The following is a 24,396-nucleotide window of genomic DNA, read 5'->3' as shown; positions in this document are numbered from 1 at the left end:
GTTTGAAAAACAGACCACAGAGAGGCCTGGACAGTCTGCTCTGCTACTCAGGCCACCATACATGTCATGTTCTTGCTGGACCTCTCCAGATCAGGCAACCTGATATTCAGCTGCAGTTAGAAAACATTTCCAGCCAGGGCCCTCAGCAGCAATTCAGTCAGTAGTGGTGAGAAGACTGTGTAAGAGTGTAAGACAGCCAGGAATGGTGGTTTTTACTAACTCTAGTGAATAAATGGCAGCACAGTCAGCCCTGGGAGTTCAGCACAGGAGACCCTCATAGTTTAGGCTAGCACTAGCCCTGAGGGTGCCCCCGGGGCACTAGGAACTGCCTGCTCCACCTTTGAAGAGGGCTGGGGGCGAGCTCAGGGGTTCAGCACTGTTTCAGACCCCAACAAGCACAAGCACAGCCTGCCCACAGCAAACCCTTGCTCTGCTTGCCCAGCACAGTCAAGCCGGACAGGGGGAGACTAGAGACACTCCACAGCCCTGGGCAGTCTGCAGGAGCTCCTTAACAGTGCATGAACAAAGAACCTCTGGGGTGCAATTCAGAGCCCCATGGGACACCCAGAGAGCTGAGCAGGAAATTCAGCTTCCAGCTGGAGAAGGGAGGCTGCCCATGTTGGTGCTTCCCCCTGCAAGGAGACTGCACAGCCTGTGGGACTGCAGCCACACAGCCACAGGTGACCTGCAGCCTCATCTCCAGTGGAAAAGCAGAAAAAATAATACAGTCTATTAAAGGCATTTATTTATCCTCCTCAAAACACTTATATCTCCACTTTCAGAGGCCAGAAAGTCAAAAGAAGTAGACTATGAATAATTAATAGTTAAGTATTAATTAATATTAATTACATCAATCTGCATAATTAAATACACAACTGTTTCTCACACAACCAATGAAACACTCCACCAAAAATCTTCTCAGACCAGACAGAAAATAGATACATTTCACTTTGATATGGGATAACAGAAAAAAACTGTTTGATCTTCTCTGTGCACAGAATGTTCACCATGTATCCTGATGCAACAAAGATGAAGAGCTTTTAAAATTATTTCCTTGATGGTCTTTACCATAAACATATGTCAGCTGCATTATCTAAATTTACTCTGTGTTGATTATAGCTATATGAAACTGTTCTTTGTTTTTCCTGAGAGCTGACCTGATTTAACAGCAGGGAGGCATTATATTTGCCAAATGGGAGACCCAGGTTTGGGAACAGATTTGATTTCCCAGGCTTCTTGCCAGAGAAAACCGAACATGTCATACAGGTAATTTATTTAGTCACAGTAGGGGAGGGAACAGAGAAGTGAGAACAGAGGGAGAGAACAGCAGAGCTGAGCCATAAACCCCTGCAGAGATCACCAACCAGCAAGCGTTGCTGTCACCAAGGGTGAGAGCAGCAAGCCACACGGGGCTGTAGCAGGAACAATTTACTTGCAAACCAGACAGAAGGAGACAAAAAACAAAGCCCCTTCTGATGGGAGGCTGCATTGGAGAGTCACTTATTTGCAAAATTCAGAGCTGATCACCAGTTATATAACAAGAAAAACCTTCATTCAGTGGCTGACACTAACCAAAAGCTGCTGCTTATTAAAGCAGAGAGACCAGAGAGACAACAGATCACAGCAAATGGGCCCCCTTATCTCCTAGCACAGCCCACCAAACACAGCTGAAATAGCTCAGCAAAGACCATTACAGCTGAGGCATTTTCCCAGTGTTTTGTAGCTTGTGTACACGGGTTAAATTGAAGAATTAGTCAGTATGCTTCCACATTCTGATACTTTTGTCAATTGATTACGTTCTGCCTGAAAGCATATGCTACTTAGTACGTGTGTGCTCCTCTTGCCTTTGTTTTGAGATAGCAGGCAATAAAAACTGGAATGACTAAAGAAGAAAAAAAAGTTTCATGTTTTCTGAATTGCTTTCTTTAGTCAAATTACAGAATGTGAAACAGAACATGTCATTCCTAATAGAGGAATCTTTTTTGTTATACAAAAATACAATGGATTCCAAGAAGTTCAACCTCTCCACAATTACTGCACTGAAGGGTGAGAATAAGCTTTGAGGACATAAAGAAGGAAAGTATTACTTTTTACATGAGTAACACAATGGGGAACAACAACATAACAGACTCCATTAAAAAACTCATTAGATCTTAAAGCATCTCAAAATTCCTTCGCAAGGGAACATTCAAGGATTACACAATCTTGGGAGAAAACTCTGGTGGACCACTTTTTTTTTTAGTATTTCCCCCACATTCCTACAATTTCTTGCACAGAAAAGTGATGCAATTTTCTGTTTAGCTTCACAATCGCTATGGATTTGCAGCAACAATCAAATATCCTTGACTCTGTGACTGAGTAAATGGCTAATTCTGTCTATCAGCTGCAGCTTCATTAGCATTCAAAAGAACCTGCAATTTTTGCATAAAAATTTCATAACCCTGATCTTGACATTCTGACAAGCTGAATACATTTTATTTGAAAAGCTTTGGTCCATATCAAACTACCAACATAAGGGAAAGGGGAATCAAAACACCTTGAGAACTTCAGTGATCTTCAACTACTATAGTTATGGTAATATACATTTAATAGTCTTCTGACTAAAATACCCTCAGTATTTATTTATGTTGCAGATATCTTTACTTAGATAGGTTTTAAGAAATAAGGCCTTGAAAGTATTTGTTCCACAGATGAAAGGACAGAAATGTTCTGGTAATCCTGCCCCAGATTTGACTGCTATTTAAACAGATACAGATATTAGTTTACTGTACTGAGAATTACTTTATCACCATCAAACTTCATTTTAGGAAGCCACTAACATCATACAAACCACACGTAAGAAATGTGTAGTCTAACACAATGAAAACATGAACATCATCATGCCTGAAGGATCTTCATTAATGTATTTAAGCCAATTAAATCATGTCATGGTGTTTGTTCAGTGTTGGTCTCCATTAACAGACCATCTCTCAAGCTTATTCTTGGATTGCATTGAAGTTTCCCAAACTATTGATTAATCCTGTTTGTCACTGTTTTGGTGAAGTATCTCTCCTAAACTATTCTTTTGAAATCTGTTTGCAGACTTCCTTTTACAGATCTGCTTGACTGACTTTCAATCTTGAACTGTTATTTTCATCACAGTATTTCACAAGACACTGCTTTCTCTCCATCTATTGCCTCTCATTTTCTTCTCACATCATATCAATATATACAAAACTCTCTCATTTTGTGACCCACTTCTCTAACTCCAGACCCCAACTCTAACTCCATTAAGACCACACTTGAGCCTGAAAAAGAAACTAATAATTTTCAGACTTGGCCTTATCCACACGACCGTTCTCATCACTCCTCATGAAACGTGAGACAATGCAAGACCTCTACTTTGCTGCAATCATCCTTCAGGTCTTGCATTCCTACCACTGCTTCCTGTACTTCCCAATTGTGAAGACAGAGGCAGATGGAAAAATCCTGATTTGGCACAATTTTCATGGGGATATTTGCATTAAGAGCTTTATCTCAGATGTCTGTAATTAAATCCCTCTCTCTCCAAACCACTGGGGATTAAAATACTCCAAGAGAAACTGTTATCTTGCTCCTGGCAATGTGACAACATGACCATCTCCCAGTCTCCCTTTCAGTGACTTCCTAGTATCAGAAAAGAGTAGAAACTTGATCCTTTGTTTCCTCCATTATAAAGAGAGCAGCTGCCAGTGTAATTTCAGCTCTAACAATATATCCACCTACTGGCATTCACACTGCCTCTTCAAACTTCCATGTCTTTCTGTCTCTCACTTCTGGGCATCACCATCCTGCCCACTCTGGACACCCTCTCATATTAAATAAATCCTCTTCAAGTCTTTAGTTGAATATTTTTCTTTCTTTTTCATTTTGACTAATCCTTAGGAACTCTTTACTGACTGCAAATGAAGAATCATCCAAATCACAAATAACTTGCATTAAAAAAAAAAAAAAAAATCACTGTTTGAAAATGGAGAGGCTGCTGCCTTTCTGCTTGGAAAGGTTTTGAAAGGAAGGAAGATATCTTCAGACATGCTATATCACTCTGCAATGAAGTGATTAGCTAAGTTGCCACTTAAGTGTCTGTGATTAGGTTTGAAAGCCACCTTCCTGCTGAGACAAGGGACCTCATGCTTGCCTCCATACTACTGCCTCAGTCAATCTGACAGAAAACTAATTTTTCACATTATTCATCTTTAAAAGTCTGAAGAACACAGCAGATTCTAGGGGAAAACCCCTGGTCTTGGGAACCTAAATTCTAACATTCCATGAGATTATCAAGGCCTGTAGTATCTGCTGAAAATGCATCATTAGCAGATCCCAACTGAACTAGCAAGCAGATGCAGAATGTCATGTGTTATATACAAATGAACTATTGTATTATTTATGGGTATAAAATTTGATTAGCGTTTTAGTTAATTAGCCAATTTCAAGATAAACACAGATAGACAAAATTTTGGGGTAAAACACTAGAACAACCAAGAGTTAGGAGATAAAAATGTATCAGTTGGAAAAATTGTGTCTTAGATCAAGATGTAGGGTCTGCAGGAAACACGCCCACAGAGATATTCTCAAATTAAATGGAAAAAGTCCTTCTGGGAGGTTTGTTGGAGTACTGAAATGAGACAGAGAAAATGATGCAAGGAGAAAGACTGCATCTACCAAGCAATACTTCCCACTCAAAAGGATAAGGATACAATTCTTCCAGGTAAAGCCAAAGTAACACAAACCACAGAAGGGTTTTGCACATATCTAAGGAAAACTTGACTGTTTCTGCTGTAGTACATAAGAAACTACCATGAAATTAGGGCACAGGCCCACAGCCAATGCAGTAACCCAGAAAAATGGCAAAAGACTATTAGCTATCTACATTTTATTCCACTTTAGGGCTCAAAAAGCCTTTAAAATTTATTGGGTTTGTGCAAAACCAGCTGATCAGGCAGAAAAAAGTATAGAATAATCTCATCTATATCACTGAGAACACTTCTATTAAAAATATTGATTTATACAAAGATTCACTCCTATTATTGTTATATTAAAAACAACATTAAAATTGGTTATCTAAGCACTCACTGAACCTCATGCTTCACTAAATGGAGTTTTCTGAAGAGTAATTTATTCTTGCTTCACATTTTAGGATGTTTCTTACTCTTCAGCTTCTTTCCTTAACTGAGGAAGGCAATCAATAATGAATTTGCATAATTTGCACTTAAAGACATGCTATTTAATTGTTCTCCCTTTGGCTCCTCAGCAATAAACTTATTTTTCTTTGTTTCATTTCTGTAGGCTTTTACTTACCTTTATGTTCTATACTTACACTATGGTTCTTCAAATAACAAAGAATTTATTATTTTTATTGGGAAATCTACATGTAGCTATAGTTACTTGTCACATAGTGACTGATAATATGGAGAAATGATAACAAAGGTAGACAGCAAAAACCTTTTATGTAGCACTTTTATTGCTGTATCACCTTATATGTAGTGAAGATGGATATTTACTACTCCATTATTAAAACAAAATGTATCTTAGAAGTAGAAAGAAAACTCACAATTTTTCCTCAGTGGTTTGATTAAAATAAAGTAAATTCAAGAGGACCAAAACCCCAAAGTACCTCAACTTAGACGTGTCCATTTTTAGGATAAAATATTTGAGAACAATAAATATTCCCTCCTTCCTCTTCTCTGAGAAAGGGCAGGACAGGTGTACCAGCAAATTCATACATTAGTGTGTGCACATGAAAATTCAAATAAACACTATGTCATAATTCCTCTGACAAAGCAGCATCTGAAAAACATCTCAAAAGCAAGGAAACCATGAAGATTTTTAAATGTTAACCCAAAAAACTTGGGAAAATTGCTTCTAAAGGTCATCCCCCAATTTTTGGGCAGTCTTTGTACTTTGTTTTCCCATGATTCAAGGAGGAGGAATAAGGGAATAAAGGTGCTGGGGTCAGCAGCTGGCTCCATCCCTCCGGGCTCAGGACACTAACAGGGGCCTTGTCACTGCTCAGTGGCATCAACTGCTCCAGGAAAGGGTTTTTAGATCTTCAGCTTCCTTCCAACTCTGTGTTTTACAATCTGCTGTCTTGGGGGCCAATTCTCAGCATGTATAAACTCTCAGAGCTCCCCTGGCACTACCAGAAGTGTCCTTTACATCTAAATAATTGCCACTGTGCCTTGTTTGCTCCATTACCCCCTTGGCTCAGCATTTGCAGTGCACTCTCATTGGTGGCTGGCACACACACAGACAGCTTTTGGTGCAAAGGCTGCAAAATGCTGTCATTTCATAGGACCTGTGATGAACACCCAAACCAAAATCCCTTCCCTAGCATTCACATTAACTGCAGCAACTGGAGATGTAAAGAACTATCACTGGCAAGACAAACCAAAAAGCCATTTCTGTGCAGGACAACATTCTTTGAGTCAGCACTAACCCACTAATTGAAAAATTAACCAGGAGCAGGAAGAGGAGCAGTCTATACCACTCTTCCGTTTGCATTTATGCAAATAAATTATTCCAAAATGGTAAGTAATATACAACAGAGATAAAAACAATGATCAAAACTAGAGTTGTGGCTTTCATTTAATTTATGGGAGTGTATTAATAACTCCCCTCACTCTTTGATGGTCAAAATAAGACACCAAGCACAAGTAACACTGCTCTACTGACAACACAGTTTCATTTCTGCACAACTGAGTGATGCCATCAAGTGGTCAACAAATACACCAGTTGTTTTCCAAATAAGGTTTTTGGGTTCATCTTCATTGAACATGCTGTATGTTGTGTGGAGAAGCTACTGCCACAAAACCAGCAAAAAAAGCACACTCCACTGATAAAAGTGCATCAATTGAGAGCACTAGTGACAGGTAAGAGATGGCCTTGTTTTTCCAAAAGACAGCTCTGACACTGCTCTCTAGCCCCTCCTAAGAAGGTAAGAGTCTCTGAGAGCACAAACAGCCTTCTGCTTTAGAACTGATTTTTGCTATTTGTTTTGCAGTTGAGTGGATCTAGACGACCACACCAGAAAAGACTGCATAATGTAGGCATTAAAAGTATTTACTTTTTTTAAAAAATTATTTAGCATTGTGAATGGTTAAGGATGTACAACATCCCAGAATTTAAACTTTTTCTTGTTTTCTTAATTAATAATAAAAAGAGTCATAAGCCACTAAAATAGAAATTCAATGGTACAGAAATTCTGCAGAATAACTATGCTTCTGTTTTCTCAACAAAATGTAACTCCATTAGTGAAGACTTGCTCTTGGAATTGTAGTTTGGCATGATTAAAAATGTGATTAAGCATTTCTGGTAATTTTGAATAGTGCATGGTTCTACAGAATTACACATTAATCACAATGGCATCAAAAAACTATTTTAAGGCACTAGGTGGAACTGAATCAGCTTTGACTTTTTTTCTTTTTCCCCTTCAACACTAGTTCTGAGGTAGAATTAACTGCAAACCATCTCAATTATTCACAGAACATAACTGCTTTTCTGAATACTGCATATTTGATCTCTATTCTTTGTAAGTTCTTCAATAATTATGTTTTCTTTTGCCCTTCAACACAGAATGAGCCGCACTCTCTCACCCTCTGCTTTTTTCACCTGCCTTTCATGACAAATCAATGACACACAAGTATTTTTTACACCCTTGTTAGCATTCTGCCAGGATGCCTGACTTTTTTGCCTCCTTTGGGACTATTTTACTTGTACATGCTGAGTATTATTTCAATGTCAGTGTGGCTCAGGCTCAGATGGAGCATGCACCAAAGGAAAACACTCCTCTGCCATCTGCAAAAGCAGTCAAACACAACAATTCCAGATAAGCTGGTAAAACCTCCCATTCTTTGGTACCGAGGAGCACATTTGGATCCAGAGCAGCACTGAAAACCAAGGAACACATCAGCCCTCCCTGTCTAAAGATATCCATGCACAAATAGAGAAGCTTCCCTTGGGGGAGAGGCTTAAACTCTTCCCTTTTGTGTCACACCTTAAACCGAAAGCAAGAGGGATGAGCATCAGCCCAAGCCTCCTCAACACTGCTTCTGCACTACCTACAAAACATCCCTGTTGTTTCCCCAGCACATTAGGAGCACGTGCACTCACTGCACACTCCCACTCACACAGACATTTTAAGCAAACCAAAACACTGACGCATGATCTCCTTCCCAATCTGCCGTTGTGCTCACTAAAGTGCCTACTTGAAAATAACAAAGTCAAATAACCCCAAACATCTCTCCAAAGCAGTGCTTCACATCCTCAGACTTTATGGGAGACTCTGGGGCACACATAATGCTATTGGGGCTGCTGTGTCACCAGAAGCAGAATGATAGAAGGTTTAAGCTAAGTTCACAAACGCCCTTGTCTCATGCACAGACAGCAAGTTCCATACTCCAACAAGCAGCTCCAGAAATGCACAGCCCTAAAACTCATCCTTATGGTCCCATCTATGATCTTCCCCCTCCCACAGCTGTTACTTCTACCAGTAAAGGGGACAGCAATATTACATAAGGCAGAGGAGACACCAGAAAGCTTCACACATCCAGGGAAGCACAGCCGTGGTGGAGGAGCCCACTTATCTGAACAGCATTCATTTATTTATGCCAACTGCTGAAAGACTTGTAGTGTTTATGAATCTGGTTGTGACTCAGGATGTATTTATAGCATCTATTTATCGACAAGCTTTAGGGGTTGATCTATTGAAAGATCTCTGCAATGTATCGCATACTTACAACTGCATTCAAAGATTATGCAAATATACCAAGCCTAGCAACAGTCTAAAGCTGCTATGTCATTTTCTAAAATCAACTTGAAAAGGAACACTTTCTCCTTTCCTCACTCATGAAAGACATAACAAATGCCAAAATTATTTTTGCTCATTACTAAGGAAAGGCTCCTGTCCTCACTCAGCACTAGTATTCGTGATATAAAAACCACTTGGCTTGCAGATCTCAAATCCCCCATGGCCATCCAGTGCTATAAACTCGGTAGCATTAAAACACTGCAAATCTGCATTCTCCAGTTTTTCTTTCAGCAGTAGCCACCGAATACTTGAGATACCACACAACTTTATTAACACCTACTAAAGTTACTTTAAATTAGTGGAGTATTACTCTGAATTTCTCTCTCCCCTTCAGCTCTGCAACGAGATAAATCAGGAATCCTGACAGAATTCACAAATTGTCAGGAGCTCTCAGCTGAACACATGAAATTAGCCAGTTGTTCAAATGTATTTAACACCTGGTATTCCCACTGTGAACCTGAAGGCAGATTTTCAACACATTTACACAAAGTCTCAACATTTACACATTTCCTTACCAGAGGCTGCTGCAAGACCAGGCCTCTTATTTTAATGTTTACATGAGACCTGACCTCTTGAAAGTTTGTTAGCATTTTAAACCAGAAGCTTTTTTTTTTTAACTATGTCACCCCTCTGTCTCTGGGGATAAACAGGTATTACACTGGGGATAACCAGGCTTATCTCATACCAACAGAAATGCAGAATACTTTATATATTATATTATTAAAAATTGTTTAGAAATCAGTCTAATTACAACTTGCACCTAAGGTTTCTTGCTACATGAAAATCATACTAATTCAGACTCATCTAGAGGCAGCCACATAGAAAATACCTGCTTTTAAAACACCTCACATTCCACAGGAAGATATTGCTTCACTTAAAGGCTCTACTTTCAGCTGTTGTACAATTCCTTCAACTGCGCCTGATTTCAATTACTAGTAACCATGTTATATATACACAATATATTTATTGTCAGAGGGAATAGATAATGCAGGATAACTCAAGCCCTGTGGCATGATCTATACAAAACTATCATATTACACCTCTTATCAGGTGCTACTTAGGCTTTATTACTAAGAATGCTTAACTGACTGTTATGTTTTATGTTTGTCTTCATATAATCTCATTATATAACATCTTCAGGTAGCTTTCTTTACTCACAGCCTAAAACAATTTTCTCCCTGTCCTCTTACCACTGCATTTGAATGTATTCTACAGAAGAACAAGAGAGTTATTACTGCCCTACTACTGATTCCTGGTCAGAACATATAGTTACTAAAGCATTACCATGTGGGGACAAGTAAGGAATTCAATATTGCACCTTCCTGAATCTGTTTCTACAGGGCTTTGTAACACCAATGTAACACCAGTGCTCATGCAGGAAGTTAAACACAAATGGAAGAAAAATGCTTCAATTAACAAGATAAACCTCATAAAGAAGAAGCTAGTGCCTCATTTCAAGCTGGGCACACAGAGATTGGTTTAAGAAAAGGAAAAGATGTACCTCAAATCTTGAAACAGAAAAAGCAGGTTAGAGAAGGTTCCTGTTTTCAAATATCTTTTTTTATTCCAGCTAAAAAAAAAAATGTGACTTGCTAGAAAAAATGAATTTCTAATGAGAGAAACCAGTACAAATTAGCAATTTTTGTTTGTTTGTTCATAGGTCACCAGCTTCTCACTAAAGGCATTCATTATTGGATTATACAGATTTTCTGAGAAGATATGATTGCATGTTCAAGGCATAAGCCAAGTACAAAAAATTCAAATGTTAAAAAGCCACAACACCAAGAGCCTTCTTGCAATCCTCACACTGGCCCAAGCATTAGGGAATTTTACTATGAGAAACACTCAAATCCTAGACTGATAAAATTCAAGTTACAGCAGGATGCCACAGACAGCACAATGTCAGCTTGAGAGCCTGGACATCCTGACAAGAACCACAGTATTCCCTGCAGGGCTGAGCTTGGCTTTCTTCAGTCATCATTCTGTGACTGTTACACTCTGATTTCTTCTCTTTTTACTGCACAACATCTTTATAAAATCACTGTCTCATCCAGAAAATATGCTATATTCACTAGCTAAATTGCCACATTCTTCACAGCATCTATTCTTTTCTCATAATCACTGAATTGTTTTCTTAAAGCAACCTGACTATAAGGTACAGGGCTGCAGGGAATCACTACCCAGGCTTGGCATGACATTACCCTCTTGTCTGACTAATAATAACCTGCACAATTGACACTGTGGGCTTTTAAAGTTGCCCAAATCTCTCCAAAACTGAGGCATTGCCTTCTGAAGTTAAATCCCTAGACACATCATGAAAGTACATCCCCTGAGAGCTCTAACAGTGCAGCCTGGTTCTGCAGACCCAGTGGTTACTGTTAGCTACCCAACCTTCCCGATTTACTTGAAACAACCATTTCCTAAAGATCCCATTTCATGAGCATTAGGCCAGAACACATTTGTTCATTCAAGGATCTCTGTCTAAATACATACCACAGATGTAGAAAACACCTTGCCCCTCTATTGTCATTACAGTGCAAGAGTTCTATTGTCATTACAGTGCAAGAGTTCCATATTGCCAGAGTTTCATACCTCCTTGATGTTTCTCGTAGGCAGCTCCTCCAGGCACTGACTCTTCCTTGTCCTCACAGCAGCCAATTGACTCCAGATCCCCTCAACCAACCAACCCACTCTTTTATAACACTTCTTATTGGCTACAGCTGTGGCCCGTTAAAATCAGGCCTGCTCCTAAGCTTTAATAATTAACCCAGCTGCAACTCTTTAGAGGGTAAGATTACTTTCTATACTACCTTTATTTACTTATATTCTATCCCCCTACACCCCTCCCCACCCATGTTCTACACAGCTCTTGAGCATTTTCTGTACCATTAATCATACATGCAGTACTATGAACCACTTGTATTTTGGACCCAATTCATCTCAGTAACTAACTACTATGAAATCCAATTAATCTATTTCCTCACAGGCTGAAAGTATTTTGTGCAACCAGGAGAACTACCTCCTGGATAGACATGACAGCTGATTTCTCAGGGGGGCTTTTGTCACAGAGGCTCTCCATTTTCATGTGGTAAGAAAATTTTGATGTAGTCCAAATCTACATCTTGAGGTTGTCTGTCTGGCAGACAACGACCTTGCACATTTACTAGTCTCAGAAACTCCATGGAGACCACTCATATATATATATATTTAGACTGACAACCATTTCTCAGTTCTACAAGAAAAGTGCTGGGTGGTTGGTTTTTTTTACAATAACAGGTTTCCTTAGTGTACAGCCCAAGGCACAATACGTTATCCTTGGCCACAGTACCAACAGAAGGTGTTAATGAAGCCCAAGACTGAAGCAGGTTTAAAGTTTGGGGGAAGTCTGGCTCCTTCTTGTACACTTTACACAACTACATCTAGGTGTAACAAAGGCATTTATCAGATGCTCCTTCCTCACAGCCCTCTCCTGGAGCAGGGTGGCTGCACATCCCAGACAAGACTGGATACCCTGGAGACCGAGGCCAGCATCCACCACAGGGACAAATTGCATCCTCTGTTCCCTGAGCCACAGCCAAGCACAGCAAGGAGTTAAGAGAGCTGCAGGATCAGACCCTGCTGGGCAGGACAGACATTGCTCTGTACATTTAGGCCTCCACCACACAGAACCTGGGCAGTCAGAGAAAAACATTTTCTCTCACTTCCACTCCAAGTCCCTTTCCAGTCTAAAATACATTTCTGTACTACGTAACATCTCACTTAAGACTTTCCCAATTTCCTTGGTCCTCTGTGCATGCAGGAGACTGCACTGTACACTTGCTCATGTTAGGAAAAGGGGGTTCTAAATGGCAGAAGTGCTTATAATATTTTCCCCAGTTTAATGACACATTTGATTAACTGCACTGACCACAGCTAGTCAGGTAACTCACAGGACTTCAGTGTCTTTGAACACCAAAACTGAAGGACGAGGTTTTCGTGAGCAATGACGAAATACATCAGCTAAACTGTCAGAAAGACCAAAAAACAGAAAGGTAAGTAATGTTCAATTTGTAGACTAATTTTAGAACACACAGAAATGCATAACAAAAAGAAAGGCAGTGTTTTCTACCAATGCTTTCAAGACACTTATCTTTATTTTCCATTAACTGGAAGACAACTTCCACATTTTGTGAATGCACCCTTTCTAATATTCAGCACAAGGCATTCAGAATCCAACCAGCTGAACTGCAGCAAGGCCCAGGAGCTGACACAGACTCCTAATCAGGGACCTGGGTGCACACAGAGTCCCATGAGACAAACAGCTAAAGCATCTCTTTGTACCCCACAATGTGCTGATGTACTAGAAAGCAAATGTGATCCAAACAGGGCAGGTATTTTGAAGTGACAAGTTTCTTGCCCACTGACCCTTGCTGAAGTCATTTAAGTATAAAGCAAAAAATCAACCATAAGAAGCTTCATATGAAGAACATATGAAACGTTTTTTAAACAAAGGTTAAACATTTAAACCTTGACATTTCAATTCTGCTAATGCCTTGTTTTTTTTTAATTTTACAATCTAAACACTTGGGGGAGCGGGGGGAAAGAAACAAAACCACATCTTTTTAATACAAAAATTGAAAACCAGCTGAAGTTCAACACATCAGCCATTCCTGTCATCATCACCATCTCCCATTCTTGCCTCCCCAGTTCCCTCATGACAGGACTCAGGCTGAGCCCTCAGGTTCTGACCCACACTAACCATCACCCTGAGCAGGAGATGCCAGCTCTCGGCTGCAGTTAAATAACCAGTGCCCTCATCTGACACTTCCTATGCCCATGTGCAACTTCACCCCACAAGACAGTCACATTTTCCAAGGGTGTGAAAGCCAAAAGAATTCGTCTACTGATTGGTCTCTATAAGCTCTACTTGGGGTGAGCACCAGCTGGCAACTTCTTGCTTCAGCTCTTTGCTTTGAGAAGTCTGAGCTCTCAAGGGCAAATAATACAAAGCCTCCAGCATAAAGCTCTCCTGGACACCTTGGGTGCATGCCAGCTGAGATGGAGACTGAATCTGTCGAACATAATCTCCAATTTCCATCCCTCAGAGACCCTAACCAAGAGTGATAGGCTTTCTCCTTCACCAGGAACGCCAGTGTTCGTTTAGAGTGGAGTGAATTCCATAATAAGCACAAAGCTTTATGCCACTTAGACAAATCAGAAGAGACTAAACTTTTACATTCCAGATCAATTGGATTAGGCTGGGAAACTCCATTTATGATCTCTGCACATTTGACAGAAGGCAAGGAGTCAGATGGATAATTCATACAGATAAATTAATGATAGCAAGGTCTAATTTCATTTGTGTAGTCATTTGCTTATTTCTTTTATTTGTGTTTTTCCTGAAGTACTTGCATGGAGCATGCAGTTGCATTTTGTTGGAGTGGCTAACACAGCATCAAGAGAAATACATACTTGTTGTGTCATTTCAGGCCCTGCACAGCAGAATCAAAAGTTAAATTATTTCTGGCTACTAAAATCAAAACAGGGCAGGTGCTATATAAAGTAAATGGCCAGAAATCTGAATTCCTATAAACTATTTTTAATGCAGATAACTCTCTGTGTATCCCTTGTGCAGTCCAGGATCATCTCTCTCCTGTTACAAAGTATGGTACAATTTGGATTTGCAGCCATCTGTCACAGTTCCACTCAAAGGCTAAGGGTGAAGGTTTTTTGAGACAAAATTTTGGACCCATTTTTGTGAAGACTTGTTATCTCCCAATTGTTCCTCTGTCAGAGATCAGTGTTGTACTTGTGCAAGCAACACCTTCACTGAAGGTAAATACAATATTGGATCTACCACATTAGCTAGCTTGGCATGGCTAGGCCAGTGTCTTTTCCATATCTGTCACTGACACCACACCAATCTCTCTAAAGCTTTTTAAATCTTTTGCAGACATACACAAAACCAAAGTCCTATAAGGGAATATTCTTCAGAATATTGTCATATTCTTTAGCTTTTGTGCTGGAGCATGAGGATTTAAATTCTTTATGATTTCTTAATCCTATCAAGTATACTTGTGCATTTTCTAATTATCTGTAAAGAGTCTAATCCTTACCAAAAAAAAATCCTACAAAGATTCTAAGCACTCAATACATTAACTCTGAGTTCACAAAGTTCTTGCTGGTTTCAAGCCTTGACTCTGCCTCCTATGGAGCTGAAATCAAGTCTCTCTTGCTCTCTCTTTGCATTTCCCCTCCTCCAATTATGATTTTTTTAATAGCTCCAAGTCTCTGCTCTTTTCCACATCTTTAATTAGCTTTTGCTTCCCTGTGAATACTTAAGCACGTGTCACATATATCTTCACAAAAAACAGTCACCAGAAAGGAAAAGGAAAACCATGGCATTCCTAGCACATTCCCATTGATCTCTCCCCAGTGGCACTTTGGCCCTTTCCTCCATAAAGCCCAATACAGCTGTGAAATTCCTTGTTTTCCCATGAGCACACCTTAGCCAGGCTCACAGGGAGTTTCAGCTGCCACCACAGTGCCCACTGACCTACTCCTGCTGGAGTCACTGAGTTAGGGCCTTCCCCAGCCTGGATAGGTGTCACCCACACGTAATTGTTCTTCCCAAATCCAGATTAGGGAGGAGAACATTAAACACTATTTCTAGGATAGAACTTGTACATTTTTCCTGTTCTAACCATTTGTGTTTGCCTACCTTCATAGAGCTCTTAACTACAACAGCTTCCCACCTCCACTCTCTCCAGAACTGCTTAGATATTCTGCTGGCTTCTGCGAGCATTTGCCAGAGCATGATTTTTCCATACGGTAACACATTGACCTATGATAGTTTTGTCTGAACATTTTTGGGGAAAAAAAAAGTATACCTCAGAGCAAGTGTTTCCATCTTTGGAGAAGATCACATTGTCTTATAACCCCACGTTTAATTGGGTATTGCTTTGGGAAATCTTGTTGCAGCTTCAGCAAAAGCCACAAGCTGTCTCATAGGATCTCAAAGGTATTGTAACTGTCCTATTTTAATGAAATTGCACTTGCAGTGTTGCAGCAAAATATCTCATACACCTCATTCCAGTCCTTTGAAGAGATAATAAACAAAACCAAAAGAACAGTGAGCTGATTACAAAGATACCCCTGCTTTTTTTAAGATTAAGTTGTACCAAATCTTACTGTCTCTGGAAAGACATGAAAAGCCAAACCAACACAGCCTACAAATGGACTTTACATTTTGCCTACACTGTGCAGTTCACAGCTGCATGAGCTACTGGTGCATGAGCTAGGTCATTTTGAAGTCACACAGAAGGCTTTTCTGTGCTACAGTGCACTGAGCAGGGCAGACAAACTCATAAGTGGCACAACTCACAAATGCAAAGTAGGGCAGAAGGTCTGATGTTCAGGCTCAGCCCCACGTGTTACTGACGCACTCAGTGCAGTTGTTATACTACAACGGTTTTCTCCATCAAAAAAAATCTTGCAAACTATGATTGAATTCAAGATTCACAGGGATGCAGAACCCACCCTAGAAACCTATGCCATTTCCTAAGGAAATAATACCACGAAAAAAGGAACAATTCAGTGCTGAATTGGATCTAGTTTGAGGTTATCCTTGCTCTAGAATTCATAGGCTAAACACATGAGCTAAAAATTCCTCTAAAAATTTCAAAATCCTGTACAGAACTTTTCAATAGGGTTTTCACCCCATTATATGGCTAAGAAGAAAGGCACTGTTATTCACTCCAGTACAAATTTCCTTTATGGAAATCACCCAGGATTTACTACTTAGCAATGGAAATGAAGATTCCTTCTCATGTCTGAGGTGCAAGAAACTCCCATGTGCTGCTTATTGTCAGCAGCAGAATCCTTATGACTCATTTCTTTGTCCTTTAAGATATCTGAATGGAAACAAAATTTCAGGATATACAGATAACTCTTTTAACAAGGTGAATTATTTATTACATCACCATGAATACTTAAAGTGCTGTTACTGGTTTTAGAGGAAACTTTATCCTATATCTCACTTGGATCATGACTGTACCCAATTTTCAATTGGAGTATTTGTTGTAGTTCAGTTAAACACGTGCACACGCATGCATGTGACACACCTTAGTATTCTACCCCAATACACTACTGAAGAACACAAACTCCTTAAACTGCACTTTTAAGAATAAACTTCAAGGAGATGAAAAACCAAAAAAGAAAAAGCTTTTTCTGAACCAAGGAGCAGAAAGCAGAATCATGGTCAGAGTTTTCATTTACTGCCTCCACAAGCACCAATTAAAATCACTGGGTTGGTGTACACCATCGGATAAAATAACAAGCAAATAATGGATAGAGAGCCTTGCTACAGCATCAAGTGTTGCTTTGAAGAGGAGCCTCAGAGTTTGCATTGCCGATTCCTCTCTGATCTACCACACACTAGCTTGCACAAAAGTGTTCGCTTACCCCTGACAACATACTCTTCTGTTCGCATTATCTTGGCTGGACTGTCATAAATGCCCTCCTCACTTAGGAACCTCTGAGAACACAGAGCACAAATTCAGAATCAATCTATCTTACAGCAGTGGAGACAGGTCTTCTATTCAGAGCTGGAATAAGAGACACCAGACAGGAATACAAACAGAACTTGGTATTAACATACATATATATGTATGTTTGCATGTACATGTACATTTTTAAGGCAACTGACTTGCATAATGCTCTTCTGTGACCCCTAATAATTGGCTTACACCTTGTGGGCTGTGCACTCAGCCTCAATCCAGCTATGAATATCCAAGAGAAACAATGGCACTGTGAACAATCACAAAGAAACTAAACAAATTCAAACAAGCCCTGCTAATCACAAAGAAAATACCATGGCTAAATAATGCCACTTATACTTCTGTTTTAATTAGGAAAATAAAATCATCTGTCTCTTAGGTCTTACAGATAAAACCAAAAAGACCTGCACTACCAAAGAGTCACATTCACTGACTACAGAAATCACTAAGCAAAAAGGGTATAAGAAACCACCAATCCCAATACTACTTTCCCTTTTCCTTCCCTTAGTGAATTAACAACATGAAGCCGAGCATGTATTGTGTCACACACTTGCCTGCAGACTGACAGCAGTTCCAGCAGCTTAACAGAACTAACCTGAGTTAGAGCTGGCTTCCAATCCACTCTTTGGATTACATGTAGCCTACAAAAGAATTATTTTTATGAAAATTCTTGATTTTTAAGTCCTATATAATTTGTTGTCATTCATACTGTGTGGTAGCAAACTCTGCAATTTAATTGTGCTTTCCGTGAAAGACAACTTATTTTAAAACGTCTATTTTTGTTGGACACCCATTAGATCCCATATTACAACATGCAGATAATTCTCACTCCCTACTCCTATTTCTCTCCCATCCACATTTGTACATTCTGCCGTTATACTATTATCGTATCTTTTCATGCAGCAATCCTAATCTATTGTGTTTCTCTTCCTGTACAGGCAGCTCCACACTTTTAAGCATCCTTCTTTTCCTTCTTTTAGATTTTATCAGTTTTACTGTGACCTTTAAGAGACAGGATCATCAGATCTGCACACAGAAACTGAGATACAGAACGTACACTTGAAAAATGAGGTTGATTTGTTCACCATTCCTTTCCTAAAAATCTTTGAGATTTATTTGTTGTTTCTTACCATCACCAGAAATTCAAGTAGTGTTTTTTGAGAAATATCCACAATAGATACAAGATCTCTTTCCTGAATGGTAATAACAGTTTTCAAATTTACTACTGTGTACGTGAACACATATATATTCTGTGTGGAAACACACACATAGCATATTGCAGCAGAAAATGTTTCTTGACAGCCCCACAATGCTAAGAAGACAAAATACCCAGGAAAAAAAGAAAACAAAAAACAACAAACAGTCTGTCCTACCAGATCAAAATAATTATTAAATTATATGCATCTTCCCACCCCTATGTCCGCTTCCCCAAAATTTATTATTATTTATAAAAGCAGACAGCCTGAAAAACAGGAGGACATACATTTGGCCAGTGTCCAAACTGAAGTCAAGCACAGGTATGTCCTCACCAGCTATCACACATCACCATCACATGCTCTTCCCACCACACAGCATGCGTTGTCACACAGCCAGGAATCTGTCAGTGCTCTCAGACTGCTCAAACAGAAGCAGCCCCTCAGCTCAGGGGCAAGCAAGTTGCTCTGTCAGCTGCAGAAGCTTGCCCAGCACAGGGGCTGCAGGAATAATGCCCAGCCTGACCCAGGGTACCCCAAGCCCACTGAAGTAGCTGTGCCGCACAAGAGGTTTTGACCTTGAGGCCACTCCAGGGCAGCTGGGGGAGCAGCTGGGCGTGGGCTGTCACACAGACCTGCTGGCCAGGGCCCTGCAGGGCACTGGGTGGGTGTGCCCACATCCACACTCCCACTGTGTGCAGGATTCTCTTCTGCCATCTTCCCATGCACCTTTAATACATCCACCTGTACCAGGAAGAAAACTGCAGCACACAGGACATCAGGAATGAACATATCCAATAACAACCACTAGACAGATACACCACAGAGAGCAGGAATAAATACTGCATTTGTTAGGAAAGAAAAACATATATCCTGTAGAAACACAGAACAGTCAAATTCAATCTCTGACTGCAAATAAATATGACACAGAAAAGTCTTTCTGTGCTACATGTAAATTCATATTTTTCAGAAAATATTGAGAACATCTTTACCTGCCTCAGTGAAATCAAAGAGCATATTTTGAAGCACCAGAAGGTATTTTCTTGCCAGGTTTTCTATTTGTGTTTTCTGATTGTCTGTGTGTTTTTTTCATTTGCACCCAACCGAGCACTGCTGCATCACCAGTTCCTTTGTTCTGGCCTGCTCATCTGCTGCAATAACTTTTTTGTTTTCCAGTTGGTAATTCCATCTTCTAGCATATACCATCCTGTTTGGATACCTTATTCAATTTTATGAAGTTGCCACTGCAAATTATTTGCACAAATGGAGAGCTATTTCTTTTTAACATCAGCTCTTTCTCGCTCCAGATTTGCTCCAGCAAAGCATTTGGCCATGCTGGAGTAAATGGTGGAAAAGAATGGCACAACCACAAACCAGAACAACTGAACTCAAGTGCTCAAGGAGTACCACCCAGTGGCAAAAGTAATATTCATTTTACAAGGCACAGGAAACCAAGATCGCTTATTTTCATTCTACTCCTCTTGGAAAAGTATTTCCTTAAACTATTTTATGATCTGTACATGAAGCATAAATCCTCCATTATCCACAGTTAATTTAAAGGAGAGGAAAGAATAGTGAAGCACTTCATGTTGTTTCAAATAAGTGAAAAATTAAACTGCAGCAGCAAATAAGAAAAGAGTCTGTTCTTAATTTCACAAAGATGCGCAATCCTAACAGGATCTGCAGAACGGTCTGTATGTAATCTCGCGGTCTTCAATTTCTGCTCATCAAATGAAGCACTCCTATTAAATGGCCTTTATATGCTCCCTAATTCAAAAAATGCCAAGAAGTTAATTTAATCCTCAAAGCAGATACTATCAGATCTGTGTCTGGTGCTGTAAACAGATAATAGAAAAAGCACCTTCAATTCACAAACAGAAAATTTCTAGGTTTTTCCATAAAATTAACTTCCTACACTTGCCTATACCTCTTTGGCACATCTTTCCCAATTTCCAAGCAGCGCAAAAATTCATACTCTAACACAGCTGGAAGCCTGGCAGATGAAAAGCATCCTCAGCCAATATTTTAACCTTTGCCACATATCACCCTTGTTTGGAGGAGTTTAAAATACTTTACTTATTTAAATCCTGCTTCATTTGTTTAAGAAGCCTGAATTGCTCCACATTAAAAAGTTAAGGCAAGCTAAACTCTCCCTCTGAGCACCATCATCTGTATTTATGCTTATTTTTCCCTATTGAAATAACACTTCCAGAGTGCTTGGCTCAACCCACTTGTTGCCCGTGAGGGTCAGCCCGATTTGTATCACAAACTGATGATATCCCTGTACTTACTTCAATGCTCTTTCAAACAGGTTAAGATGGCAAGCAGAATGAGAGCAGCCCTTGTCTTTCAGGGGGCTTCCTTTGTCAGATATATCTGATCAAGGACAGGCTGAGGCTTTATTGCTCTACTGCTCACAGGAGACACCTGCCCAGAGGGTTACAACAGAAGGAAATGCAAGAAAAAGCAGGACAGCAGGGCCTGGAGGAGCAGCAGGTAACAGAGACAGGATGAATTATGGCTCCTGCCTGTGCAAGGAGGGATGAAGGCTGCTCTGGTGATGCCCAAAGGACACAGGGGTCACAGAGATCCCAGATGCTGAGCAATAAAACACCCACACGCACAGCTGTGCAGGGCCTCACTCAAGAAACCACACAGCTACGTTTTAACTGACTGACTGTCTTTGGACACATGTAGCAATGTGTCTCATATCAATATTTACAAAATTTATTCACCAAATCATTCATTTTTAAATCCTGATTATGATAACCCTAGTCAGTGGCTTTCCATCTTTGCAAGAAGGCTTTTCAGCGGAGGGATGGGAGATGGAAATTCCACAGATGGCAGCACAGCAAGGCCCCCACTTCCTTTCTCCACCTTCTCTAAAAGGCTGAGCAGTCCTTGAGGGCCCAGCAAGGGCCTGAGGACAGTTGACTAAAAATAATTCCTGCAAGATTTTTTTCCTAATTCACAGAAATGGTATGGAAGTGACAGCAACAATTACCAGATGAATGCACTGTTAAGTGGTCTACAGTGAACAGGAGTGGAATCATGGAATAAATTAGAATGATATTACAAGAAACACTTTTAAAACCAGATTAAATTAGTTTGGCCTGAAAAATCTTGCATTTCATTCTTTGAAAGTTTTTAATATCTAGAATAAGTCTTGCATGAATAATATTTAAAATATATCTTAATCATATTTTATGATTACACATAATGAACAATATTTGATGATGGTTACATATTGCATACTTTAAATTACTGGTTTAAAATATATATAATAAAGTTGGGGGTGTTAGGCTTTTCACCCCAAGAAAATCCATTATCCTTCTGCTACTGGGCATACTTAAGATCAAAAAAGACTAAAATGAGGACGCAATATATCTTGAGGAATCACTCTTCTTGATCCTCAGTCATTCCAATTGCAAGACTCCACTGCCTACTGCAGAGCAGAAATCATCTTATGATCAAATCCATAAATGTATACCTGTGCAAATAAAAATTTACAGCAACATTTCCCAAAATTTGTAGCTTTAGGTGTGCAATTAGATCCACCATAAAAAGCAGAGGTCATCTGCATATTTTTAAAATGAGATTTTCGCACGCTACATCTTAAAGCAGCAGTCTAAGGAGCAGGTGCACTAAAAGCCTCTGGAGATATTCCCAGTTCCCAGACGTCCCCAGAGGGGACAGCAGGAGCTGTCCCAGAGCCCCAGGTGCCACCCCAGGGTTAGACTGTTAGCAGAGCAGAGCTGGCACAAGCACAGCCCCACCGCCTGTGCTCTCCACAGTGACTGCATGCTTCAGCCCACCTCTTGTCCAACCAAAAATGCAAGGTTTAGCTGTGATAACAGGCACCAATTGGAGCAGATCTGGGGAAAGGCCACATGATATTGGTCTCAGGCCTGAAAACACCTGGCAGAGGAATTTTTAAAATTACCCTTGGGTGGAGGGTGTGAATGTCCAGCTGTTGTAGGCGGCAGGTCAGAGGAGATGGCCAGTGAGACACTGTTGATATTATTAAAAGATAATCATAATATGCCCTTCCAGACTTCACAACAGTAATCTTGATCTCAGTAATATCTATATATGCCAAAATAAGCTACATTAAATTTACCACCATGTCAATATGGCAGGTGTCACTGATCACTTGGAAAAACCTAACAGAGACAAGAATAATATAAAAAGAATGATAATGATAATAATACTTCACCCTCTAAATACCTGACATCTTCATTTCACTAGCTAGAAATTACAACAATAAAGTTTCATATTTTTAAGGCCAGTAGATTGTATTATCGCCATTAATTCTGAGGTTCTGTACCATATTGCTATGAAATTTTATCAAACGACCCTCACATGAAGTCTAGAGCTTCTTCAATTCACCACATGCTCAGCTTCAGTGATCCAACATTTTATCATCATAACTGTTTCAGAATGTGTGGTTTGTTCCAGCTTCAGTTTTTCCCAATTTCAGTTTCTCTATTTTGTAAAAGCTTTTTCTACATGTATGGAGCAACTCACTAACAGAAATATTGTCTCTAAGTCATTAAAGAAAGATTGTCAAACTTTCTTTTTCTGAACCAGGCAAACCTTTTTTAAGTTCTCAGAGCACCAGACACAGATGTCAGATCAGCCTTGCAGTTCTCAGCAGAGTGACTTTCTCATATCCTCCATAAAGCCCACACAACTGAGAAAAGCTGTATTTTAAGACTGCTTACTGTAACAGTGGTACTACTGCTATTAATCAATATTCTGCACTCATATCTGCCACAAATCCTTAAAAGCTTGTGTTCAGAAGTCACAGAAGATAATGACTCATATTGTTTACTAAGTCAAAATACACTTCTGTGTTATGTAAGTATGATACATACCCTGCATTCTTAGAAACATTAGTTCATAGCACTTAGTAAGACTACAAGACAGAAATGCTCTTTGCAATAACAGTAAATAGTTAAATATCAGATCAAATTACAAATATTTAGTTAGCATATTTGTAGACATTTTCCATGTAATTTACCTGAAAACTGACATGGTTACTCCTGAAGATTCCTCCTCCTCCTCTTTACTGAGATATTAAAAATTATTAATGTTCACAGAATCTATAGTAGGTTGATACCCTCAGATGGCAAAAAGCCTAAGCAGGATGTTAGGTACAGGTAGGCATCTGAATTATTGAAAGCATAAGTCACCATTTTCCCACTCTGTGCCTGCATTTATGCATATCCAGCCTTCAAATACTGATTCCCTTCATCTTACAGAAACAGCAGCATCCATCAGGTGGAGGGAATCATGTAAGGGAAAGAAATGCCAAGCTCAGCTTGCCCATAGTTCAGAAGGGACGTGAATAGAAATTCTAATCCACAGGATGATCAAAGACCTCCAAAACCTCAGAGGTGAAGTTACATGTTCCTTGAATCACTGCTCAGCAGGTCTGCCTACACTAATTAGGATACAACACCAGAAAAGGTCAACTTCATAAAATACCCAGAGAATTAATACACAGTGACCTTGCCATTTCCTCTGATGTGATTACATGCACACTGCCAGAGAAGACTTCATGGGTTGCATTTTATTCATATCCACTTTTGTCAAACAGCTCTTGTAAAAGAAGCTTTAAACTCAAGATGCATCTGCTCAGACAAAAAAACTTCAAAATTAACTTGAGTTATTGATAACAGAGGTTATGTTTTGTTTTATTAACAGTTTTGATTTTTTTCCCACTCACATGCTTCATAGTGACAAACTGGTTAAGAGGATTTTTAAAAAAATAAGTTTTACAAACAGCATTTTAATCTTTGAGGTCACACTTTCATGGATACCATTACTTTCTCCCAAA

The 24,396-nt window shown here is 39.6% G+C and overlaps 1 protein-coding gene across 1 annotated transcript in view; it reads right to left on the bottom strand.

Moving 5' to 3' along the window:
• GRID1 (glutamate ionotropic receptor delta type subunit 1) overlaps positions 1 to 24,396 on the bottom strand; it is a 483,165-nt gene that overhangs the window by 288,815 nt on the left and 169,954 nt on the right. The gene's annotated exons all lie outside the window — the stretch shown is intronic.

This window comes from Melozone crissalis, unplaced genomic scaffold (genome assembly GCF_028551555.1).
Source record: "Melozone crissalis strain CALT ecotype California unplaced genomic scaffold, PUWL_Pcris_2 ptg000019l_1, whole genome shotgun sequence".
NCBI lineage: Eukaryota > Metazoa > Chordata > Aves > Passeriformes > Passerellidae > Melozone > Melozone crissalis.
This window is presented reverse-complemented; position numbering and strand designations above follow the sequence as displayed.